General features: G+C 47.3%; 1 protein-coding gene and 1 long non-coding RNA gene across 5 annotated transcripts in view; one reads left to right on the top strand and one right to left on the bottom strand.

Annotated features, from left to right (window-relative positions):
• Positions 1-21,225, bottom strand: part of Csmd2 (CUB and Sushi multiple domains 2) — a 553,245-nt gene that overhangs the window by 387,902 nt on the left and 144,118 nt on the right. The window lies entirely within an intron of this gene.
• LOC110322807 overlaps positions 1-21,225 on the top strand; it is a 32,916-nt gene that overhangs the window by 10,596 nt on the left and 1,095 nt on the right. Inside the window, exons 3-4 of the long non-coding RNA XR_002380601.1 lie at positions 14,808-14,889; positions 20,930-21,162. This is a non-coding gene — a long non-coding RNA (uncharacterized LOC110322807). The remainder of the gene's footprint in view (positions 1-14,807; positions 14,890-20,929; positions 21,163-21,225) is intronic.

The following is a 21,225-nucleotide window of genomic DNA, read 5'->3' as shown; positions in this document are numbered from 1 at the left end:
CCCCACCACCCCTCCACCCCACCACCCCACCACCCTACCACCACCCCACTATGGTGCTCCTTCAGATGAAAGCCAGGATTCTATGGCAGTGTTAAGTCACCAGGGATCCGTAAGTGGGGGTGCTGACATCCTTACTGTGGGTCAATTCTGAGGTTGGTATTTCTATGCAGCCTTAGTCCACACCAGAGCTTTGAGTCCTTAGACCATGGTGGGAACAAGCAAGGACGTGGTGTTGGAATTTTGGAGGACCAAACCTTTTCACCTTTAAGACAGAGTCTCGGGTGTCTTTCTCGGGATGATGCTGAAGTGATCCTCCTGCCTCATGCTAAGATCGCAGGTGCACACCACCACTTCCATGCTGCCCTGGGACTGAACCCAGTGCTCCCCGCATGCTTGGCAAGCGCCCTACCACCCAAGCCACATCCCTTGGCCTTAAGTTTTTTGAAAGAAACAAACTCTCGAAAGAACTCATGAGCGGAAGCCCCGTGCAAAAGGCGGAGGACGCTAATATTACCAGTGCTGCAGACACACCAATGTGTTCCGTTTGCTTATTATAGAACCCGTCAGTGGAAACAAGACAGCTTGGACAAAGACAGGAGTCTGCCGCGAGAGCCCTCACTGCTCTCCGAATCCATCATTTTCAAACCGAATCCACCCTGTAGCCAAATGCCAAGGCTAGAGATAGAGGGAAGGCTGCTTGGCGGCTCCTGTCGGAAGGGACCAGGGGGTTGGCTGCCACTCTCTCTCCATGGGTGCTCAGAGCTCTAGGCAGCCTGCCTTCCCCATCCATCCCACCCCTCCCTGGGAAGACAGCCTAGAGCCAGGCTTTCAGGGGTTGAGGGATGTGAGGGAGCGTGAGAGAGGCTGTGAGCATTTGCTCTCACACACTGGAGTCCACAATGCCAGGGGTGCCAGTTAGTGCTCTGGCAGTGGGGGAGGACAGGAGGGACTGATTTGGGCCAGGGCCTGAGGCAGCCTCAGCTCCTCTGAAGGGAGGCAGGCCTTGGCGGCTGGGAGGAAGAGCCTCATCTGTTGGGAAGGCACACTGGCTGACAGGTGGAGGGGAGGGGAGTGCAAGAGGAAGAGCCAAAGACCCAAGGGACAGCTCTGGGTACTATCTGCTCACTGTGTGTCACTAGGTAAGTCATTTGTCCTCTCTGGGCGTTGGACAGAAAAAAAAAAAGCGATACTTTCATATTTCAGGAGAATCAACTGGGTTCGAGAGCACCCTCCCAGTGGATCAGTGTCTTTGTGTTTCTCTCCATGGAGGCCAAGGTCCTCAGGCCACTGCCTAGCTTAGTCTTGCTGGGACCAACCAAGATGCGCTCTCTTCCAATCTAACAGTGCACGCAGGGAGCCCGCATCCTTCACAACACACACCATAGTCTAATCCTAGGCTCTTGGGAACACAAACACCATCAACTCTTCCTGTATGAGCTGTTCGCTGTCTCTGCCCTTGAGCACACTGCTCAGGCTGGAACTCTTTCATGACAAGGACCAGCTGCACCATTGCCTAGAGTTCCACATGGGCAGAGGTGTTCTTCCTTTGCCTTGGTGCCTCCATAATCCAACTCAAGACCTAATCCACAACTGGCATCATCTAGTTCCCACTTCTGCCCACTATTGGCTCAGTCCTGGAAGCCTCTGTTCAACTGCAGTGTCTGGACACAAGGCTCACACTCTGCGCATTCAGTCCACAACCCCATGGTCTTCCTCACCTCTCAATGCTGTGTCAGGTGTGCCCTCGGCAGGACTCCACCCTCTGAGAGAAGGCAGTCCATACAGAACAGCACTAGCACAGCAGGAGTCCTCAAACAACCCTGGGAGGAACCGCCAATGTCATGCATGCTACTGCACAGGGGACCAAGGGCCAGAGAGGCCCAGTACTTTGTGATGAGGTGGTAAGCAGCGCCAGGCTTCATGTCTAGCTCTGTCTGCTCTTGGTGCTTTCCTCTGGACGGCCAGCCTATTCCTTAATCAGGCTCCTGTCACAGTGTCTGCCTCTGTCTGCAGTTTATTTGCTAATAGCCTTCCCTCCTGCAAGTCTGCACTCCTGGCTCCAGCCCCAAGCCTCTATGCTCTCTTGGCCAGGGCTCTGTCCAGCTCTCTTCTCCAAATGGGACACCCGGAGCATAACACAGGACACTGAGCATGGTTAATAGACTCCCGTCAGTCTCTGTGCAAAGCCTCCTTCCCTCTGCCCTGGCCAGGTAGGGAACAGGCACCACCAGATTCTAAGTTGGCACATAAGCTGGGGCAGGAGCATCTCTCCCCTCAAATGCTCACGATCAGATAGCTGGGGATGTTCAGAACAGGGGCATCCTGGGCAGGAGATTCTAGGGAGGGATTCCTGGGAGAGGAAGGATCTGATTATAAAGGACAAAAACACCCATAGGGTCTAGGCAAGGCAGTATCCCCTGTGGGGAAGGCCTGTGAGCTTGTCTGTAAGGTCCCCTGTTCCCAGGCTTGAGGTATAAAAGAGCTGATGCTGATTGGAAGGAAGCACAGTTGTGATGGAGGCCCAGGAAAGCGTTGGATGACCTCTGTGCAGAGGGGTGTCAGTCAAGAGCTCAGTAATGCAGGGGGCTTTGTCCACAAGGAAGACACCCCTGCATGGTGGACTCTGCAGGCGCAGGGTCCTGGGCTCAAGTCCTAATGGTTCCACTGTCTGATTCCATGGCTCTTGGCCATTCTCTCATCTGTAAAATGGATAACGATGCTACTGTTTTATCAGGATTAAAAAAAAAAAAAAAAAGATAATATAATTAGCCTCCGTTCATTGACCATACAGCAATGACACACTACGTGTGTAATAGCACACTAAGCAGAATGCTTGCAACAAGTAATGTTTCCCTTGTTTCCCTCATAGTACACCACAGGTAAATGTATTACCCCTACATTTTATAAATAAAGCAGAAATCGAGGTGATGTGGCTTGCCCGAGGTTACTCTGTGAAGAAGTAATTCTGAAATTTGAACCCAAGGAAGTGGCCACTGGAATCCAACATCTTAACTAACAGGCTGAACCTTTGGAAAGGAGTCTGGAACAGAGAAAACATTCATTTCGATACCTCCCTAATGTAGCTAATCTCCCCTCTGGTGTCCATTACAGCCTCAGTGGATGATCTCAAGGCCTGGAATGCAGCCGACACCTTTTTCGTGGACAAAGGCCTTTAAGTACAACACAGTACTAGATATTTCTACCTGGGTCTCCTTCCCTCTACCATGCTCCCCAGTGGCCCCTTCATCATGGTCTCCATTCATTCAACCCTGTTGATCCCGTGTCCTCTACAGAAATGAATGGCGCCAGCGCTCCCCTTTGCTCAAGTCAGAAACCCAGGGTCTCTACTCTCCTGGCAGTTGTCTGCTAACTGAATTCACATCTGCATCCCTTTTCAGCTTGGCTGCTGCAGAAGTTTCCTAGATTCCGTCTGACTTGTCCTACAACCCTGGGAAGAAAGCACCTAACCCAGCAGCCATATACTAGTAAGAGCTGTTTTGAGGTACTTCCTGCAGAGCCACAACCTCATGCCCCAAGTGCATGTAAATCTCCTCTTAACACCTGCATCCTGGAAGCAATAACTAGACCTATCTGTGCGTTCATCCCTGCCTGCCCGGGGTCCAGCGCTATGCCAAGGACACTTAAATGTGCTCTGAATTGAAGAAATGAATGATGGAGTCAGCTCTGCTGAAGTCATTCCCAACCACCTGCAACCAAGGTGCAGTGTAAGCAGTGGCCAGAGCATCAGGACACAGAAGGGACTGTGATGGGGGACTACTGACACCATCATGGGCTCAACAAGGGCATGCCAGCCATAATAGTGAACCCTTCAGAGAAGCCAAGCTGGACATGGAGAGTCTGGGGGGGGGGCAGCGTTTTTGCACATCTACAGAAAGCTAAGACCAAGCTATGTCCCAGTGGCTGTCTTCTTGGAAACCCCTCTCTTGGCATCTCAGCCCAGCGTGCCCCACTGCTAATCCTAACCTTGTCTTATCTTGCCTTAACACCCACCTGCTTTATTCTTACGGCTACATTTTTGTTGTTCTGTTTTTCTCATCTCTCAACACCTATCTGTTGCAGCCCCCAGCCTCTGGAGACCACCATTCCGAGCATCTAAATTTAGTCTTTTCCATCCCACACCTTAGCAAGAACGTACACTGTCTGTCTTCCTGTGCCTGGTTTATTTCACTTAACACAGTGCCTTCCAGGCCCATGTGTGCTACAGATGGGCAAGCACATGGCAAAGTTTGCTTTTTCTGAGGGCTGAATAGTAGTCTATTGTACCTATAAATCTTTCAGTAAATTGTCTCCTGAATCTAGACCTTGGCGTCCAGGATAACAGGAACTCCTTCCTCAGTTCTAGTTGAGACTCAGCATTTGAATCCATGCCTAACACATGGCAGAAATTCAACAATCTATGTTAGTTGCAAACAAAGATTGAAAAGGAGTAAAAGGGCTGACAGGAAGTCAGCCATGTTGCATCTTAGCCACAACTTGACCCAGTAGTTGTTTCTATAAGTGGAACTGGAAAAATTGCATATCCCCTGGGAGGGGGGTGACCCCCTTGACCCATGACTCTTATAAAAATATGAACTCAAAATACGTCTTAGGCTCAAATGTATGCATAAGATAAAATATGCCACTTCTAGAGGAAATAGGAGACTTTGCTCACAACTTCAGACAGGCACAAATCAAACAGCCAATCTCTCCCTTTGCCTCTGCCCCTGCCCCTGCCCCTGCCCCTGCCCCTGCCTCTTCTCTCTCTCCCTATCTCTCTTCTCTCTCCTTCCCCCATCTCCCATTCTGTCTATCCTCTCTCACCCAAACACACAGGTACACAGTTAAATATAAATAAGATACATGTATATAATCACACAGCTATTAAGAAAACAAATACCAGAAAACTCAAACTGATACATCCAAATGGTTGTGAAAAGATGTCTACCACCACTGGCCATCAGGGACTGCAAATTAAAACCATGATGAAACATTCCACTCCCAGGTATGGATGATTAAAACTCAAAAGCCTGGGGAGAGCAGGATTTGAAAAGATATATACATTGCACATTGCCAGTGAGAGCATAAAATGGTGTAAACACTTTGGAAAATATTTAAGCAGGTGCTTTTTAAAATCGATGAAGTTCAACATACACAACACACAATCTATTTCATAATCTCATTTCTAGCTATTTACACAAATTTTCATGCTAAGAACCAAACGTTCCTTCAATAGAGCATTTATTTAGAATAGGTCATACCTCCCTGCACATATACTGCATATGTGCAGCTTGGTCTTCATGTGGGTCCTGAAGAACTGGAGTGGGGACTGTCCCAAAAGCTGCTGCCTGTGTTTGGGACATACATTGTACCCTTCTAGCTGGACTGCCTTGTCTGGCCTCAGTGGGAGAGAATGAGCCTAGCCTCAAAGAGACTTGAAGTGCCAGGGTGGAAGGATACAAAGGGGGGACCCAAGTGCTCAAAGGAGAAGGGGAGGGGAATGCGGGAGGGCTGAGGGAGAGTGTGACTCAGAGGGGGGATAGTGAGCAGGAAGTAAAGTGAAAAAGTAAAAAAAAAAAAAAATTAAATAAGAAAACAGGATAGGCCATAGAGAATCTAGTCACCTGTTGATGGAAATTTGCATTGTTTCAAGTTCTGGGCTAAGTGGCTCTCCCTCATTGGTAGAAAGGAATGAACTACAGATTAAGTACATGGAGGAATCTCAAAATCCTGATACCAGAAGGAGCCAGGCCAGGAAAGTGGATCCTGTATGATCATAGTGTGTTGCTCTATTATAGGAAATTGTACAAGAGACAAATCAAATATGAACTGAGTTGCCTCAGGCTGGAGGTAAGGGGATGGGGTGAAGGATTTTAAAAAGGGCAGAGAGGATATCTGAAGGTGACGGAGGTACCTGTGTTGATTTCTAAGTGAATGCATTAGCTTGTCAGCGTCTCAAATTGCAACCCTTAAGAACAGTGCATTTCAGAGCTGGGGAGAGGTTCCGATTGCTGTGCAAGCTTGAGGACCCCAGTTCAGATTCCCAGCACCTGTGTCAAAAGCAGGCACAGCAGCATATGCCTGTAACACCAGTGCTGGAAGTTGGGGTGGGGTGTGTGTGTGCGGGCTGGCAGGGCATAGGTGGCCACAGGAAGATCTGGGGTATGCTGCTCAGCTAATCTTGCTGATTCAGTGAGCTTCAGGCTCAGTGAGAGACCTTGCTTCAAAAACGAAGGTGGAAAGTAATAAGGGAAAGACTTTGACCTGTAGTCTCTAAATGCACAATGCATGCACACACACACACACACACACACACACACACACACACACACACACACGGTGCATATTAATGATATCTCAATAAGGCAATGAAAAATTTAAGTATCCAACAAAATGATAGCGTGGATAGAAGCAACAGATACACAGCAATCAGAGGCCTAAGGATCCATACATGAGCCGTGAATTCACTCCTGGGAATGGAGTCAGAGCCAATTAAATAGTTATTTAATCTGAATTAATGTGGATTCACTCCATTTAAGGTGATGAGAGTGTTGAAGGAAACACACATTACTCTCTTGCCTTCCAGCCCCGCACACCACTTTCCCCGTGGGACTGCCTCTGCATCCTGGCCAGTGTTCCCGCATGTCCTTCCTCACTGTGGGGAGGGGCAGGAAGTGGGTTGATCTCCTCCCTCTCAGAGCACTCACCCTACATGGCTACTACCCTCCAACAACAATCTATACCCGAGCTCTGCCAAGTCCCTTGGTTTCTGCACCATACCTCCTAAATTCTAAAGGCATGGGCATTTAATGGGGTAACCATTTTAATAAGCCAGGGCTGAGCTGATCTGAGCCCACCCAGTATCTCTGTCTTGTCCCACTGGGCTTGCTAAATAAACACAGGATTTCAGTTCTACAATGTACCGTTGTTTAGTATCAGTAAGTGTTGAGGGGGCAAAATTATACTGGAATATCATACGGGACACACTTAGAACTAATGAGTATTCATCATCTATTTGAACTTCAAACTCATCTAAGTGTTCTCCATATCGATTTGGGAAATCTGACAATCCCATTCCAGGTGTCCCCTGGGCCACTATCCTCAAATTGTTAGGGTTCCAGAGAACATCAGGAACCACCTTCTTTATAGAATATCTCCTAGGTGAACTTGGCAAGTCTTTCAGTGTCATCTACATGGAAGAGCAGAACAAAGAAGAGCAGGTGTGGAACCCAGCAAGAGCTACCACCACAGGTCCACACAACCACCACCACCATGACCACCATAACCACCAACATCACCACCACCACCACCACCAATACCACCACTACCACCATAACCATCACCACCATCAATACCACCATCACCATCACCACCACCATCACCACTACCACCACCACCACCACCATCACCACCACCATCACCACCATCACCACCACCACCACCACCATCACCACCACCACCACAATACCACCACCGCCGCCGCCAGCTCTGTAGCCATACAGGACTGAGCTTTTACCTTCATATGTCTCTAGCTCCATAGCTTTCTAGATGGAAGACAGCCTCGACGCTGTACAGACTAAAGATAAACTTGTCAGACTGGGTTCTGGGAGTCAATGAACTCCTCTAGCCCTAGGAACCCAGGGCAAATATTTAAAATGTGTGTTTTACAGTCTTCTCTGAAGTATGCCTCAAAGAAAGTTTAAATACAAGTTACAGAGTAGGAGGGGGGAACACCTCATAATGTCCAGAGCAGGGGAAACAGTGATACTAGATACACCAAGAGCCTCCAGTCAATAACAAAAAGACAAATAATCAGACAGAATAAATGAGCGGGGGAGATGAACAGGTAACTCACTTGAAAGCAAAAACAAAAACAAAGGCTAAGCATATGAAAAGAGGAACCTCATTAATAATCAGGAAAATGCAAATTGAAACAACAATGAGAAAGCAATATTTGACAATCAGTTTGGTAGAGGGAAAAAAAAAAGGCTGATGAAATCCAGGAATGGAGGAGGGAGGAAGGAGCCAGCCTGGGTGATGAGAAAGACGGTAAGTGAGAATGGCTTTGGAAATGGTGGCTGTAGGTATATGCGTGTGTATGTGTGCATATGTGTGTATGTGTAGGTATGTGTAAATATGTGTGTGTGTACATACATGGGCACATAGAGTATAAAGGTCAATGATGGCTAGCTTCCTTAATCACTCTGTTTTACTTTTTGAGGCAAGGTCTCTCACTAACTCTAATAAGCTGGCTGGCCAGCAAGTTCTAGTGATCCTCCTGTCTCCACCTCCCCAAAGCTGGGATTATAGGAGTGTCATCACACCCCCTTTACATACACACTAACTTTACTGACCACACCAGCTTTCCAGCCCTAATGGTTTCCCTTAGACTAGCGGTTCTCAACCCATGGGTTGCAACTCCTTTAGGGGGTCTAACTACCCTTTCACCAGGGTCGCATATCATATACCCTGCATATCAGATATTTATATTACAACTCACAACAGCAGCAAATTACAAAGTAGTTATGAAGTAGCAATGAAATAACTTTATGGTAGGGGTCACCACAACATGAGTAACTGTATTAAAGGGTAACAGCATTAGGAAGGTTGAGAACCTCTACCACAGACAATTCCTCTCCTCCACATCCATCTAATAGATGTGTTAACATGAGCTTGCCTGTCCACCATCGCATCTCTTCACAGACAGCTAGAAGCTTCTTCAATGCCCATCAAAGAATACAGTATGAGAACTCACATCACAGAGACGTAGTAACCCAGACAGCTCCAAGAACACCCCAAACATACGGAGAGTTCTAGAGACACATGACGTGAACAGCACATCATCCCATTGTTGCGAACAAGCAAAATAACATCAGCATTCTCCCGTGTTCCTCTGTCTATATCTTCATCTTGATGTTTTTGCAATATATTTCTCCTTAGATGGAGAGAAAGAGATCTAAAGGGCTTCACACTAAACCATGAGCCCTGAGAATCCTTCCCTGCAACATCACTGAAAAAAAAAATGGACAAAGTGTGTGTGTGTGTGGGGGGGGATTCCTAACTTATTAGGTGGTTGTACTGTTTGAAAATTTGACATTTTTCTTTATCACTTAAAAGTTTGCCTTATATAATTGTGTTGGGCCCTCAATACCGTCTCCGATGGCTTCCCTCCCTGCTTCCTACAGTTCCCTTTACCTCTGATTGCTTCCTCTCTTCAAAGCTCTTATCATCTTGACAATTTGGCTTCCTCAGTCCGCATGCTTTCTCTGGCTCTTCTCTTCTGGAGAGCCCGCCCTCCTACCCACCCAATATCCATTCACTTCTTTTCCTCACTAATTCTGCTTCTTCCAGGTGCCATCTCATTTTGCTCTTACTAACAAAAGAACATCTTTTAAAAAAATACTTCCTGGGTTGGCAAGATGGTTCGGTGGTAAAATTGCCCACCACCAAGCCTGATGACCTGAGTTTGATCTCCAGAACCCACCTAACGAAAGGAGAATATTGACTCCAGCAAGCTCTCCTCTGACCTCCGCACCCACACTGTGGCACCCATTATGAAGACATCGCTCCCATGACTCTGACTCGAAACTTCGTGCCAACTAGTTTTTGAATGCTTCCAGCCACGTGAAGAAAGACTTCTCTGCAGGTTTCCATTCTGCTGCCCCATGAATTTGCCTTTCCCTTGCTCCATGCTCCCTAAGTCCCTGAACAATTGTGGGCACTGCTCCTTCAAGGGACCTTGCCATCCTCCTCCACCCACTTCTTGCATCCAGACTCCATTCTGTGCATGGCTCAAAGGCGGTTCCTCCCAGGAAACATAACCTCTTACTCCGCTAAGTTCTATAATCCCTCAGTGTCTAGCTCATAACCACGAGGGTTGGTGTCACATCTTGAATATTTAATGCCCCCTCTCAGGCTTAAGTTTTAGATGCTCCTCTGTCTCTAGTTGCCAACACTATTTTGAGACATTCTGGAAAATTTGTGAGGTGAGGCCTGGCTAGAGGATGTAGGTCACTAGGTGCCAGTCCTTAAATGTCTCTTTCCATCTTCCATCTTACCTTATCCTTTGGTCCATGTGATGACCAACTTCTAGCACACATTCCTGTAAATGCCATCTGGTATGTACCACCACGCTCTCCTGCCATGATGGGATGAAACCTTCTGAAACAGTGAGTCATATGAAGGGTAATACTAGATACCTCAGGTTAACAAATAAAATCCTACTGCTAGGAATGGGTTACTTTTTTTTTTTTAAATAGTTGTTGGCCAGTAGGACTCCATAGGCATCCAAACATTACCGGCTACTGCCACTGCCTTCAGTTATCCTCCTGAACTAGATGGTAAGACTCTGTTGCTGAAGACCCTACCTACTTGAGTCATTAAACATGGAAAAAAATCAAGCTGGAACTAACCTTGGAGATTCAAACCTACTGGCTAGCTTTCATAGTCCTGGAAGGCGCTATCCACACTGCTGATGGAGACAAAAGTCACTATCAACCTTACTTAGCTGAACCCTGACAGCAACAATAAAGGCTGGCCTGGCAAAGGATGGTCACTGGTGCACTGGCGCCATGCATGTTACTGGAGTAACCAATCACTTTCTGATTGATCTTAAGGCCTGCTCTACACATCTGGTATCTAGATAGGTCATAGACTCCAGTGGAGAACCAAAAAGTGTTAGTCTGCTAGATGGACACAGCCTTAAAACAGCCAATGAAGTTATACTACATCCATAGCTTAGTGCATCTCTCAGCCCTTGTCAGAAAAACTGCCTGTGGTAGATGGCAACTAAAACAGAGATCCACACGGTCAATGTGCAGATAATAAGAGACTCCAGAGCGCTCATCACCAAATGAGACATCTATATTATGTCCCTCTTCCCAAGGTTCCTCAAGGATCGTTGCAAAGGAGGAGACAGAAAGAGTCTAAGAGCCAGAGGCTGTAAATGACTACAATAAAATATTTTCAGCACACAGCAAGGCAGCTGTACGTATGGACTTAGGACATTTGTGGCGCCATGCCTGAGACCTGAGCTCAGGCATGATCATAGCTTGACAAAATCATAGCTTGGAGGTTTTGAGGGGGCCAGGAATCCCCATCCCTAGCTGAGGTGCTGTTGGCGATTGATAGCTTCTGGGAGAAGGATAGTCAACTTTCTTTAATGGTGTGATTCCTAGTATGTGGACCACACCCCCAGTTATGCTCCTCCCACTCAAGGGTATATAAACTAGGATTGATGGGTTGAAAGGGAAAGAAAAGAGAGGGAAACACAAAGATGAGTGGGCAGAGAGATGAATCTGGGAGGCACTGTGGGTAGGGATAGGAATGCGATTGAAACACCGTGCATGTAATTCTCAACAAAAATCTTACAAATGGTATTTTAAAATGTGACTGTCCTCAAGTTGTTATTTTATGTGCCGTGGTCACATCAGCACAAATATCACTAGCTCATTGGGTTCATCAACACACATCCTGCTCTGTATGCCTTTGCTGAAGAAATGAAGGGGCTCTGGGTCCAGAATGAGGGGAGTGGTGAGATAGGGTAAGGGGTTGGTGCATTCCTTGGCAGGAACTAAGGGAGACATAACCAGAAAAGGCAGGGATAGTGAAGATATATGTAAAGGGGTGAAAGACTTAATACCCCTGTTCAGACGTACACTAAATAGTGCCCCATTAACCTACAGAGCAGAGTTGTACTGTAGAGCAGGGTGATGGGGTGCTGACAGGGAGTACGGAGGCTGCAGTTCACTGCTTCCTTTGTTCCCTTGGTGGGCCCCAATCTTCAGGGTTGGCTCAGAATCCACCACCTTCCACCAGGCTGGCTCTCCCAATGCCACACTCAAGGCACCTTGGAGAGCTCCTCCCTGACCCTATTTACAGTTGAACATAACATGCCTTTATAGATTCTATAAGGAAATTTACTCCTTTAAAGAGCAAGGGAAGGACAGCACCTGCTCTTGTTTTGTTTTGTTTTGTTTTTCCACTTTATTTCCAGATTCCAACCAAGTTCCTAACACACGGTAGATATTCCTCAATATTCACTCAAGGAACAAAATTTAGTTCGCAGTTAGTTTAGATTCCTGCCACCCTGGAGCCCTTCCCTGAAGTCGTTTCCACTTGGAAATGGACTTGGAAGTCTAATCTCATCGGCTTTATTCACAGACCAGCTGCTTTAACAGAACTAGAAAATATTTTCATGAAGTGCCCCCAGTCCCACACCCAAGAGGCATCATCGAATGCATGTCTCATTGATAAAGAAAAGAATTCTCCAAGAATCATCCAAGCAGATTCCCACGCGGATCATGGTAGGCTGTGCTCTTCTGGCCTCTTTCAAGAGAACTACCCCACATTGCAATCACGTGTGAGTCTGCTTTTATCCCAGTTAGAACCATCCATTTACACTCGCAATGGCAAGAGTGTGTATGGTCTCCAACACACTGCCAGGAGGTTGCTTCAGGCAGGGTCTGGTGGCTTCAGGGCTGTGTTCTGGGCCATCAAACCTTTGGACTCTACTTCTTTCCAGCTCAACAGTGGACCAGGAACCACTGCCTGCCTGGCCTCCTGCCTAGGGGGATTCTGGCTCTCTGACTGGCCTCCTGATCAAAAGGTCTGTGAGGATCCTTGGCAGCCACAAGAGCTCTTAAGTCCAGCTTGACTCTGAGGAAGCAGAGACCATACAACTGTCTTGCTAGTTGCCCCTGCCCGTCCTGAACTATCCACTAACGATTTTATTCAAAGTCAGTTTCCAATCTCAACAGGGCCTGATTATATCTCTACTCGTTTTTCACCCAGGGAAAGAAAATCACTTCTTGCAACGAGGAAAAGCCTTACTTTAGGAATTGCAAAGTCCACATGGGTTCATACTTAGTAACCTGCAGCAGAGGCACATCTACATTTTCCTGTTATGGTGCACCAGGCAGGTGGTACCCAAGGATTGACCCCAACCACATCTATAGACCCATATACAAAGATACCCGAGGAGATGCACTTCCCTCAGGGAGGTCAGTTGGAGTGATGTGGTGAAAATCATGATTGACAACTTAAGAATGAACATCCAACAGGAAGAAAATATACCCAACAATGGATGCCCTAATGGGATTCAGAGAGTCTCTGCATGTTACTGCAAAAGGAAAATGCATCCAAATGACCCAGGAAGATAAACAGAAGACACGAACAAAATTCCACAGGATGGGAAACAGAAATAAATCTGGTCATCAGCACATATGTATCTGCCACCCTCCCTCACATACACCCTTGGCTCTCCTTGCCACCCTTTCAACCTGTCTCCATCTGGGACACACACACAGGGATGGGGAAGTGCTGAGGGGTGACAAGAAGCCATGTTCTGTGGAGCTTGGAGTCCTGTTGCCTGGCTCTTCCATGAAAACCTCTCTGCCCACAGGCCCTGGCACAGGTGTACAGACTCTGTGTCTGTCAGCTGTCAGAGTGCGGCATGCTGAGAACAGACAGAATGTCTTGGCTGCAGAACCTGGTCATCCTGGGGCTGATGGGTACTGGGAGACATGAAGGCTGAGCCAAGTCCCAGGAGGAGGACCTGAGAGTTTAAAAGTATAGAAGGAAAGCATCATCCCACTGGGGCTCGCTCTTTAGGAAAGGGAACGGGAGCCCCTAAAGGACCATCTCCATGTGAGACAGGCTTGTGTTTGTCTTCTGGAACGTCAAATTAGAGATGTTGTGGGAGCAATTTAATGGAACTTGATGAGGAACACTGAAATTGATTCTGTGACCCAGGAAAGGAAAAGGAGCCTAGGAAAGGGAAGAGGAAAGATGAGAGGAAAGGGGGGAAGGAGAGGGGATGAGAGAGGGTCTGGAGGGGGGGAGGATGGAGGGAGGAAGAGAGAAGGTGAAGAAGGAAGGAGGGAGGAGTCAGGGATGGCAGGGAGGGAGGTACTGGTAGCATCTGGGCATCCAACAGGGCACCCTGCAGTTACCACCTCACAGGTTCCACAGAAACACCTTTGTAGGAGCCATCATCTGCACAAACACCAAATTTCCAATCACTTCCCCAAGGTTACACAGTTGTTGAGCAATGGTGCCAGGGTCTGTGTTTTGAAGCCTCTGCCCATACTGTGTGTCTCTCTGAAGTCTGGCCTGGGAGGAGGGCTTGATCCTAAGTACCAGAGACCCATGAGCAGACCCCAGCTAGCTTTCCTTATTTATCCTTGCCCTGGAAGCTGAGAGAGCTGGCCAATCCTAGCGGGAAAACCTTGGAGAGCTACCATCTGCAGGTTTAGACCCCTTGAGGGAAGCCAGGCCATGGCCTGTCACTCAAAGATGATTCCCAACTCAGATAAGCTTCCCTCCGATCCCCATGGGCCCCAATATGTCCTTAGTAAGGGCATTATTATTCCCTCTCTGAGTCTAGGTTGATTAATCTAATTTGCACATGTGAACGAGAAGCTGCTCTGATCCGTTTAATATGTTGGGACCGCATCCCAGCTCATTTGTATGGTGGGGATGGCCAACGGAGGTGGCTCCTGTCCCCTGCCTGCCCCCCTCCCATGTCCTGCCTCCTACCAGGCAAATTCTTGCTGAGCAGGCAAATGGTGATCCATGCTGCTGCTTTTAAGTCTTAAAACCCATTAGGAGTGTATTAGCAGACGTGCTGGGAGCTCATTTGAGTAATAAAAATCTTTTTTTGTGTATAGCTAATAAAACAGAAGAAAGAAAAGCAAAATGGAGAGTGGAAGGAAAAGGGAGGCTAGACAGCCATGGTGGTTAGGACGGCAGGCTGGGGCGTGGCTGCACAAACATCTGGATGGGATTCCTTTGCTTTGGCTATGTGACAGGAGATGGGGAGAAAATTGAGTGACGACCCAAAAGACATTTGCATTTCTAGCAGTGTCCATGGCTCAGCTGCAACCCAGGAAGGTAGGAGACACATGCCATGGGCCCCTGAGGTGCAGCTCAGGAGCCCCAGCTCATCTGCATGCAAAATGGCCAGTTTTAGTGTGACCAGTTGTGGCCACATGTCCAGAAGACAGTTAACAGGTCCAGGTGGCCCTCCATCTATATCCCTGCACTATCCAGCCTTGCTGTTGTGCCTTTTCTAGGCTGTCCTGACTCCAGCCTGTGGGCTATAGACCCCTCCTAAGGAGGACAGTTCAGATCTACTTCTCTGACCCTCTGTCTGGTAGCCTCTGCTGGCCCAGGTGAAGGAATTCAGGGCTATGACAAGCACTTGGAAGAACAGCTATACAATAGCTATCTAATATAAAATGAAAATGCAGAAGCCCTTGTTCAAGCATGAAGAACTTAAAAAGCACCAGAAGAGACCACTGAACTAGTCTTGGAGAGTTGTGACACACAGCATAGGTCACATGTCCATGAATCTATCTACACGTAAAGGTGAGGCATTCGATTATTAGTCATTTATGGGGGTGGGCTTCCAACGAGTTGGTCCACGATTTAAGAAATTTACAGATGTCATGCACAGCCTGGAGTCTGACTTATGAGCACATTGAAGAAGGGGCTTTGGAAGGCCCTACCCAGCACCCAGCCTCTATGATGCTGCCTCTGGCTACTGCTGACCCCAGATGTTACAGTTTCCCCTAAGAGCCCATTAAGTCCCTATAAGCCAAGACTTATGTGAGTCCTTTTGTATGACTTCAGGAGAAAAGCTACAGAGAAATCCTCTTACGGATAATCCCTCTGAGAACAGGGGCTGAGACTACAAGAATGAGAAGCCAAGGAAGGAAGCAAATTAGAGGGGTTTAGCAGTGGGGAGGGTCTTTCCTGTGATGGATGGAGAGGCACACCAATGGCTGAGATGGTTTCAATGCTGTCACTTCGATGTCTAGCTCTGTTCAGGATGTCTAGCTCTGTTCAGGGTCCCAGTAACAAGAGCCTTGAAGACACTGGAAGAATATTTTTAACCTCCCTGAGGCTTCCTCCTAGATCCTTAAACTTGCTTAAGGCAACTGGACAGACATCCAAAGATACTCATACAGCCCAGTTGGTTTACAGTTAGGAAAAAAAAAACCAGAAGAAGATGAAGACAAAGATGAGTAGAAGAAAAAGAGATACAATAAATGGTTTTCAGGAGAAGCTGGGTCTTTGTAGAACATGCCTGTAATCCCAGCTACATAGGAGGCCGAGGCAGGGGGCAACTTTAGGTCAGCTGAGGCAACTAAGAAAGGACCTACCTACCTCACAATAAAATGTGGGAAAGATGGCTGAGTAGGTGACCTGCCTAGCATGTGTAAAGCTGAGCTCAGCGGAAGACGTAGACGTAGGGGAGGGGACAAGAGAATAATGTTGGTAAATGCTGTTTGTTGTTACATAGGCATTATGGAATTCTATGTAACCATTGGACAGCAGTGATATGGGAACAACTTCTCTTTTAAAATGTCAAATAAAGACATTTACACTTTTTGTTTCCCTTGAGGCCTAAGGGGAAAAGAAACAATAAGAACAAATCAGGGATCAAAGGAGGATGTGTGAAGGAGGATATGTGAAGGAGGACATGTGAAGGAGGATGGGCATGTGATGAACAAGCAAAGGAGGACATGTGAAGGATGGAGAGGCACACCAATGGCTGAGATGGTTTCAACGCTGTCACTTCGAGGTCTAGCTCTGTTCAGGGTCCCAGTAACCCTGATGGACATGTGAAGGAGGACATGTGAAGGAGGACATGTGATGTACATCTGAAGGAGGATGTGGAAGGAGAATTTGTGAAGGAGGATGTGTGAAGGAGGATGTGTGAAGGAGGATATGTGATGGACCACAAAGTAGAGAGAACAAATACAGTGTAAGTCTCCACTCACATGCTCAGACATCAGCAAACCCAGGTTTCACTACTATACTCTGAAGGTCTTCTGTGGACTTTCAGTAAGAGTCTCAGGAAGTAGAAACATGGCAGCCATAGATAAACGGGAACCTCAGAGGGAGACCTCACACCATCAAAAGGTGAGGAGGGAATTGGGGAGATGTCTCAGCAGAGGACCTGGGTTCAATTCCCAGCACCCACTTGGTTGCCCACAACCACCTGTAACTCCAGAGCCAGGGGATCTGAGGCCCTCTTCTGTCCTCCACGGGCACTTCATATAGTGTGTAGCCATGCAGAAAGGCAAAACACCCATAAACATATAGTAATAATAAATCGTTAAAAGAGTGTTTTAAAGGTGAGCAGTCGGGAGAGGCTATGATGCCCTCCCCTCCATCAACTGCTCTGGGCCAGTCACTGACCCAGGGAAGTTGCAGGGGCAGGCAGTGGATGGAGAGTGTGCACTCCAAGCCACAGAGCAGCTCTGTAACCAAGGAAGCAAAAACAGGGTTCAAGACAGGGTAGCTGCACCCCCAAACCTACCCTGACCTGCACAACCTGGCCTGCAGAGCGGACCTGCTCAGCTCTTTGTTCTACAACCCAACGGCTGCTGCTTTTTCCTCAATAAACAGCTGATTCAAGGAGGGAGGGTGTAGGGAGGGAGGGGGGAGAGGGATCAAAAGAAATAGATGACTTTTAAAAAATACCAGGATTCTCTAGTCTTAATGATATAGCCAATCACTTTTAAAATCATTTACTGAAAAAAAAATAGTATCAGGTTATCAAAGAACCTTTAAGGAAGAGCAACAGGTGGACTGACAGAGCAGGGGAAGAAGAAGTCAACCAGGAAAGTGACTGAAGGAAGAGACAGCACAGAGGAGGAGAAAGAGAGCAAGGAGGAGGGAGAAGAGGAAAGGAGGGAAGAGGGTCGAGGAGGATAGGGGTGGGGGATCAATCAGGCAAACCCATATACTCTAGCCAGAACCTGGGCATTGTCGGCAAGCTTGAGGAAATTAAATAAGTAAATAGAGAAGATCAAAGCTATGGATACAGTGATAATGAGGAGCACAGACAGGGAGTATTGACATCCATAGAGGAAAAAATATAGGAAGATATAATCAATGAAAACATCCCGGAAATAGAGAATGCTGAATCTCGAGATCCAAGGGGCCCAGGAGATCTCCAAACATCTTATATATAGCCATAACCTTCGAGCTATACCCTTCTGAAGGTCCTGAACCTCAAGAGGGAAAGAACAAATCATCCAGGCATGCAGGCAGAAAACCCAAGATAAACAGGAGAGAAATAATGCTGGCAGGCCTCGCTCCGATCAATCTGCGCAAGCTCGGAGAGAGTTACAGCCAAAGAACCGCAGCCTCCTTGCTGGAATTGTCATTTAAGTATGTAGACAACAGGCAGACACTCCCAGGCATGTACAGATTTTGAGACTACAACACCCAAGAGACAGTGAACTTCAGTAGAACCAGAGATCAATCAAAATGCAGAACTCTTGAATACAAAATACATAACAAAAAGGTGGATGCTGAGTGGTCAGCCTTATTGAATATGGAGCTAAGATTCCACACGAAGAGGACAGCTGCACAGGACAGTGGCTCAGTGGCTGCTACCATGCCTGATGACCCAACTTTGTCCCCTGGGTCTCACGTGGCAGAAGATGAGAAAAACTGATTCGCAAGTGTCCTCTTGACGCCCATAGATGTGCCATGGTACATACGTACCCACATACTCGTACCCACATATGAGCCAATGAAATAAGGGTAAGCATGGGCACACACCTTAAATTCTAGCACATGGGAGCCAGAGGCAGGTGGATCTCGGTGAGTTCAAGGTCAGCCTGGGCTACTTAATAAAATCTAGGTCAATCAAAAGTACGTGATGAGAGCCTGTCTGAAAACGCACACAAGTGAAAGTAATAAAGAAGTTAATGAGCAGATCATCTTTCAAAATAATAATTAATGTTGCAGAAATCATCATCATAAAATAATGAAAATAGGGCTAAGGAGATGGCTGAGTTGGTATAAAGAGCATTCCAAGAAAGCATGGGGGCTGAGTTCAAATCTACCTGCAATCCCAGTGCTGGGGCCAAGTGAAAGAGTGACCCTGCCTCAAAGGAATGATGATGGTGATGGCGATGGCGATGGCGATGGTGATGGTGGATGATGATAATGGCTATAGCGTCTTAATGAGTTCATCAAACTTGCCTCTTGGCTTATAGGTATATTTTAGAAACTAGGTCCTATTTATGCAAAGCTTAATGATGCCTTCAATTTTTCCTTAATTTTCTCCATCTGTTGAAATTAAGTACAATTTCCAAAAGTAAAAAACAAAGTCGAGACCATGCAGTTATCCCATTTTTATCAGAAAGTCTTTCCTCACAGCTGTCTCAGAGACTTGATGTCTTCCCAAGGTGGCTAGATGAACAGGTTGACACGTTCCAAACACTAATGACACTTCACCACCATCGGAATGCTGTTTGATTACAAAACGCTTTGTACTCTCATCTTTTTACCATATTGTTCTAGTGTCCATAACAGAAATGAGTAGTTATTTAAAAAGACTAAAATTGTTATCTCCTTCTTCGTGCTGATGAGGTAACTCCCTACCAGGGTGCCTCATCCATAGTCCCATCAGACACCAGCTCTGGGTTCTGGGCTCCCCTAGACTATGAAATGCTCCCCATAGGTTCCTGCGTGTGTTTGAACACAGCTGGTGGGGCTGTTTGGGGAAGTGGGATTCTTTGTGGTGGGAAACAGTGATGGCTGGTGTTAACTGTTAGCTTGATAGGATCTAGAATCACCTGAGAGACGGGACCCTGGAAATGCCTGTGGGGATTACGGTGAATACATTAACTAGAATGGGAAGACTTACCCAAAGTGGGCAGCACCATTCCCTAGATGGGGTCCTGAACTGTGAGTGTGGAGAAAGGGAGCTGAATTCCAGCACACCTTCGTCTCTCTGCTTCTTGACTGCAGATCATGTGACCTGAGGGACTGCCCCCAATCCACCCAAGTCTGTGACTTCCCTGCAGTAATGGCCTATAACCTCTGTGAGCTAAAGTAAACCTTTCCTCCCTAAGTTGTCTTTGTTGGGGTATTTTATCATAGCATTATAAAAGTAATTAAGACAGAGACCTAGCTGGAGGAGAGAAGACACTGGGGTTAAGCCTCTCTGACGGTTATAGCCTAGCTCTGCTTCTGGCCCAAGCTCTCTGCTTCCTTGTTGGTATCCTGAGAGCAGTGGCAGCTATACAAGGTTGTCACCACAGCTTATCAAGCCTCTTCAGCCATCACATTTCCTCTGCCAGGGTGAACTGCATCTTCTGAACTAGCAGCCCAAAGAAACCCATCCTTTACAAGGTGTCTGTCACAATCAACAGGAAAATTAACCAACACATTCATCTAAGTTCTCTTGTGCCTCGCTTTCCTCATCTGTCAAATGGGGACAATAAAAGTTCACAGCACCTACTTCAGAGAGCAGCTGTGAGGAGCAAGTAAGATAAGAATCAGAGTCGGCGGGCTAGGTCGATGCCAGTACTTAGCAAATGTTAATATTCAGAGTGGCCATCAAGTCTCTCGCATGCTAATTACAAGTGATTTGCATGCTGCCTTCTAGGCAACACATAAATTTAAATTTCCCCCATGTTCTTTGGGGAAGAGTTCCCTCGTTCCCTGATTGTTGTCTTTAGGTCTTCAACAGTTGTCAGGCGGAGGTGTTATTAAACAAATAATTAGCAAAGGGCCTGATCGCAAGCACGGGGATTTGGCAGCCATTCTCAAGCCCTAAATGAGCACCATTGCACAAATACACTCTTGCACCATCTGCTCCTGCAACCACAACCTAACAAACGTCGTTACGTGTCTAGGCGGTAGGTCGGCAGTATTTGCTCAGGTTCCAGGCTTTTGCAGAGGGCCACGTAAGAGGGTCAAGAGCGATCCAGGGGAGGGGGGAGGGGGGTGGGCAGCTGCCTCCTCCAGCCTTGAAGAATGGACTGTCAGAAGTGTCACCTCTGCGACTTTGCCCTGAGACAGGCAAAGGAAAGAAGTCAGTCAGGGCTGGAGGATGTCCCCCAACTCTTTCTGCCCTCCTCCTCCTCCTGCAGCTCCCTTACTTCTCCCCTTCGGCCAGTGCCAAGGTCCTGGGTACACAGCGACTGCAGGAGCATTGCTCTGCTGGAAGCTGTGCCAAGGTCCATGGGGACCGCAACCCCTTCCCCTTGCCGTCTCGCCAGCAGCACTGGATTAATCTCCAAGAACAAGCACTCTTGGTTCCCAGAGGCAAAACAGGCTTTTGATTTCTATGAGCTCAGACTCCTCTGCAGGAGCGTGGTCTTGTGCCTTACTGTCATTGCTTCTTACAAGGTAACTAATAAATAATCTCCATTACACAAACCCAGCCCGCATCCATCATGCCCTGACTGCCGG

The sequence above is a fragment of the Mus pahari genome, chromosome 6 (genome assembly GCF_900095145.1).
Source record: "Mus pahari chromosome 6, PAHARI_EIJ_v1.1, whole genome shotgun sequence".
In the NCBI taxonomy this organism is placed as follows: domain Eukaryota; kingdom Metazoa; phylum Chordata; class Mammalia; order Rodentia; family Muridae; genus Mus; species Mus pahari.
The sequence above is the reverse complement of the archived record's forward strand: the minus strand, read 5'-3'. Positions and strand labels throughout refer to the sequence as shown.